Genomic DNA, 6,000 nt, shown 5'->3' with positions numbered 1-6,000 from the left:
AAATGATTTGGTTTAGTTTATTTTAGTTCAGTTTATAAAACTACCATTAAGGTTCAAGCTAAATCGAATTCTTTGTTTTAGTCTATTTCTTTTCAGTTGGAAATTACTGATTTGGCTAAGGCTAAATGGGATTATTCAATTTGGTTTGTGTTATTTAGGATGTAAAGGACCGCTAAAGATAAATGTGAGTTTGGCTTTATATAGCGTACTATCACATAGAGAATTTTTTAATTCAAGACAGATAATATTGGAGACGTTTGTAAGTATATGCGTGAGCGTGTGTATGTGTGTGTGTGAACTAGAAACATTTAAAACTTTAAATATATTATTTATTTTCGCACACTCCTCTGTTGTTTTTTTTTTAAATGATCTGAAACATGGGCAGGACTACTCAACAGAATATAAGTTTCAATTTTCAATTTTTAAAGAACTGAAACTGCCACCAACTATATTAAATTTTAGAATAGCATTAAAAAAATTATAGTGCGTATCATCGTCCTCAGTTATTGGGTGTATAATTACAAATAAATCAATTAACATTGTAATTATACACTTAGTAACGCACATACTTACATTAATAAAGTTTGGTCTTAAAGTTCAGGAAAAGCAACCGCGTATGCCAAACTGAAACGATAGTATTCTATCGATTACTTCCCTTACTATACATAACGCCTCCACGAAAAAAAAATGTAAAGTGAAAGAAAAGGGTTTTTAAGAGATCAAACATATGATATACTGAAGACAGAAAAAAGGTCGATGATAGAATACACATTATGAATAAGCAATGGTTAGATCAACACCAGTTCATGACCGTTCATCGTGAAGGCCTAATAAAATATTATTTTTTATTATTACCCTAGGGCCTAGGCCCTAGGCCGCCCTAGGCCTACGCTAATAAATTAATAAAATAATTTAGGCCTAAGACTACTTTTTATATATATATATACTTCCCCAAATACCCCCGGACATACCCCCCACAATCCCCCCGTGAAGGCCACTGGGAGACATAGATTGTGTCACGACACACGACCATTCGTTTGTGGTGAAACGTGCTGAATTGATATCATTGTTTGTTCGTAATATTGATTCAGAAATGGATTACTCTTATAAAAACACAGCTATATATATATATATATATATATATATATATATATATATATATATATATATATATATATATATATGCCACAGCCACAGCCCTAATCTTAACTCTAACCCTAACCCTAGCTGTACCTTAAGCTGTGTCCGGGGGGGGGGGGGGGGGGGGAGGGTGTAATTGACAGGGGGTACATACTCCGGGTGGGAGTGTCGGGGGGGGGGGGGGGATTGTGGGGGGTATGTCCGGGGGTATTTGGGGAAGTATATATATATATATATATATATATATATATATATATATATATATATATATATATATATATATAAAAATGCATATATATATATATATATATATATATATATATATATATATATATGTATGTATATGCATAAACTTAACCTTAACATATTTTATACTTTGCAGTTCTCTTATACAGGTATCCATAGTGTGGTACTTACTTACAACAGGTCAGCCATTTTCTACTGATTATAACTTTCACCTGCACCTCCTACTCAGGGTTCTTTTTTTCTAATGATGTATACAAAGAGTTTAATAAAAAAAAACCAACCATTTTATGATGTCCAGGATTCAATATCATCAGACCAGGGATCGCATGCTGATCCTCTCTGCAAACTCTATACAATCTAAATTTATCACTTAATTTAACACCCCCCACCCCCCTCAGCTTCGGTGATTAACGAACTGACCTTGCAGATGGGAAACGACATTTAAAAGATAACAATTAAACCAATAAAAAAAATGGCCAAAAAAAATGGCCACACCGGAATTTATTTTTGGGGCCAGCACGGATCAGCGTTTAAAAAAAATCTAATTGATTAACGTGGAGCGAAAAAATCCTCCAAAAAAAGCCATTTCTTGGCGCAGCAAAAGCCAGTTTTTTTAAAAGAGATGTTGAGGAATGAAGAAGTTGGGAGAGAAACCGGGTTGACCCCTGTCCTCTTTGATTGTTCAATCGTTTAAGGTCATTCACCAATCAGGTGCACAAGCGTAAAACTTCAAGTAGAAGGTACATTTTTAATGATATATATATATATATATATATATATATATATATATATATATATATATATATATATATATATATATATATATATATATATATATATATAAATATATGTATAAATAAATAAATAAATATATATATATATATATATATATATATATATATATATATATATATATATATATATATATATATATATATATATATAGAGAGAGAGAGAGAGAGAGAGAGAGAGATTATAATAAAAATAAAATTATTATATTAAAAGAATGTGGTACTATTCTACGGATGTTATGGAAAAACACAATTTTTATACTAGAAAGAACGTGATAAATATATAGAAATGGAAGTAGCAATTGATATAGTAAGGAGAATTTATATTAGTGTTATGGAAATAACACTCAACAGTTATAACATGAAGAACCTGGTGAACATGCGGTCAGGTTGGCGAATTAATAAATTAAAATCAATTATCATTTGCCAATGTTAGAGCATATTGAACAGAAGATAAAGATTACAAAAAGTTTTTTTATAAAACTGTCGACAAAACTTTAAAATTATTTATTAAAAATGTAAATGATGCTCTAGTTTCGATTGAATAGATCTGGGTTTCATGCATTCGTTTTTTTTTCTAAATTAAATTAACTCAGAGACATTTAAAACAAATGGAGCATGAGAAGAATTCAAATTATCGAATAATTAAATGGGGGAATCATTTGATTACTTGGCTAGATTAAAGTACAAAGGGGAAACACGAAAACAGGAAAGTACAAAAAAAAAAATGGTTACACTGTTTTTTTTATTATAAAAGTAAAAACAATAATACAAATAATAATAAGAAGTAGTATTATTAGTATTTTTCCTCTCAAAAAACTTCATTCGTGAGGAATTTAGCAAAAATTACATTGTAAAAACTTATGACCACTGCTGTGAATGCAATCACTACCAATACTATCACTTTGAAACTGAAAATGGTGGTTTATTTCTTTTAGAGGTGGGCTTTTTAACAATCTTAGCCAAATTTTAACATCACTGGGGTATTTTAATTAACTTAATCAATAATACTTTTTTTTTCTAGAAAAAACGTTGACCATTTCATATTAAATTGCAATTAAAATTATTCTTAAAACATCGAATTAATAATGAGGCAATTTTCGCAGTTAATGGTAATTATTTCTCTCTTTTTTTATAAATTTTACAAAATGTATAATCTTTAAAATATAAAAATAGTGCATATAACGATACCCAAGTGAGTCATGATTTTTAAATTTTATTTTGTTATGCATAGACTGCAGTATTAGAAATCCCCCATGTTTAAATTAATTGAATATCGATGATCACCTTTGTACCATGGCCAAAGAGATAAGTTTTAAAAAGAGCTCAACTAATATTTCATACGACGGTAAAAAGGCTTCCAATCCTCATCGGCCACAATGTGTAACACCGCTGTGGCAATCTTAACTTTTGTATACCGACATGACCAACCCAAGTTATAGCCAACCCAAACTATAGCCAACCCAAGCTATATCCTACCCAAGCTATAGCCAACCCAAACTATAGCCAACCCAAGCTATAGCCAACCCAAGCTATAGCCAACCCAAACTATAGCCAACCCAAACTATAGCCAACCCAAGCTATAGCCAACCCAAGCTATAGCCAACCCAAACTATAGCCAACCCAAGCTTTAGCCAACCCAAGCTATTCTACTATTCAACCAAGCTAAGCGCGACCAGAGCGATCATCAGCTGCCACCATTTAGTGCCAGAAGCTATAACACAGCCCGGTGGGCGCCTGCCAACTCAGCGATCAACAACTTGGTTACGACCAGCTCGGAAAATGGTCAACTCGACACAATAAAAAAGCTATTCTAAACTTCCTAGGTAGTTGTTTTTCATGTATAGACTCGTGTTTTATTTATTGATGTTGCGTTTAAAACATTGTGAAATAAGAATTAATGTCCATTCTTAGATAGGATTTTGGATTACGTGGCCTAAGCGGTAGAGTGCTAGACTGCCAACCCGAGCCTCGAGTTTAAATCCCGGTCCAAATCCACATCCACATCATAGGTCCACCCAGCTCTGAAGTGTGTCTATATATATAATTCTCTTCTTAGAGACGCTGGAAAACAAGCTGTAAGCGCGCTCCCTATCACCCCCCCCCCCCTACATGGTCTGATGAGCTGTGGTTCACGCTAAATGTTTACAATCGTAGAGCCGGGGTTAGTGACGGCTATTAGGGGCAGATAATTTAGTTTGAAACGATTTTAAACTTAGGGGAGGTAACTGAGAGGAGGCTGTTTTCACGGGGGGGGGGGTGTAGGGTAGGGGTTGGGGGAAAGGAGGGTGGGGGTAGTATCGTTCTTAACGACCAACTGATAGTGTTTTAAAGCAAATATTTTCAGTGGCAGCATTGGTACTGTCGAATTCACAAATTATGAATTACTGAAAAGTAGAAAAAAAAAACAACTAAATAGCGGCATATGATATTATAACTCACATTGGGGAAAGTAACGGCGGTTGGGCATAGTGCTGACCACATTATAGAAACATTTAAACTCTACTTCATCTGCCCAATGGATCTCTAGGTTTAAAGAGCATTCTTTACATGGGACATTCACTGCTAATGCAAGAAATGGGTTGTAAATTTGCATAACAACGAAGTAAAATATTACATTCAACTACAGATGACACAATAGCGTATTAGGGAATCGATGACATGTAGTTAAACTCCAGCAGTTCTTTTTTTTTAAATAGGAACACAAAACCTTCTAATAGTCTATCAAACAATAAATGTGTATTGTATCATCAACTTGGGTGTCTCGTCCCCTCTACTTCTATCGTGGTTGTCGTTCCTTTCAAATAGCGTAGTCTAATTTTTCTTGCAGGGGTTGTTTATTCCAGACTTTTTTTCTCCGGGAGGGGGGAGGGAGGAATGGGGCACTTTTAATTTTCACTGATAAAAGTATATATTTTCTATATAAATTATATTTCGTTCGGGGGAAGAGGGGTAGACGTTTTTGGGGAGTGAGTACGTTAGCCCACCCCACCCCATACTTTATCAATGCGTGTGTTTGGGGGGGTGGTAGGCCTATATTCAAGGGTTTGTGACCAGGGGTGTAGGGTGGGTTGTATAGTCTGTATTTTTTATTTATCTGCATTTACGTATAGAGTTAGTGTTTAGGGTTGTGAGATCAGAAACTTCGAGACGTTTTTTTTTAGGGCAAGTTTGGGAGTTTGGTTTAAGCGTGGCAATTGTTGAGGGAGAGGGGGAAGGGTAGAATCAAGTTAAATTGTAGCAAACTACGATTATGTGGCGTTATATATGGACGTTCACATACCATGAGAAAACAAGTTTGATGCCCCCCCCCCCTTACACCCCCGCACTTACACACTTTTGAAATCAAACAAAAAAAAACTTTGTGTCATGGTGGCCGTTGACCCAAAGCTTATGTCGGACTTTAGATTTAGACGTGCAGTTCAACAGATGGCATTATTTTTTTGAACATAGTGTTGATAGTACAATTTAGTTTATCAACATAGTGTTGATAGGACAATTTGTTTTTTCAACATTGTGTTGATAGGTCAATTTGTTTTTTACAACGTTGTGTTGATAGGACAATTTGTTTTTTACAACATTGTGTTGATAGGACAATTTATTTTTTCAACATTGTGTTGATAGGACAATTTATTTTTTCAACATTGTGTTGATAGGACATTCAGATTTTTCAACATTGTGTTGATAGGACATTCAGTTTTTTCAACATAGTGTTGATAGAGTTTAAGATAGGTTAATAGCGAATAATCTAAAATATTACCTTGATTGGAAAAAAATATTCCTTATTAATCAAAGATAACAGTCACGGCTAAAATTAGCTCAA

Source organism: Physella acuta, unplaced genomic scaffold (assembly GCF_028476545.2).
Source record: "Physella acuta isolate Inbredline_101_S28 unplaced genomic scaffold, ASM2847654v3 ptg000838l, whole genome shotgun sequence".
In the NCBI taxonomy this organism is placed as follows: Eukaryota; Metazoa; Mollusca; class Gastropoda; family Physidae; genus Physella; species Physella acuta.
This window is presented reverse-complemented; position numbering follows the sequence as displayed.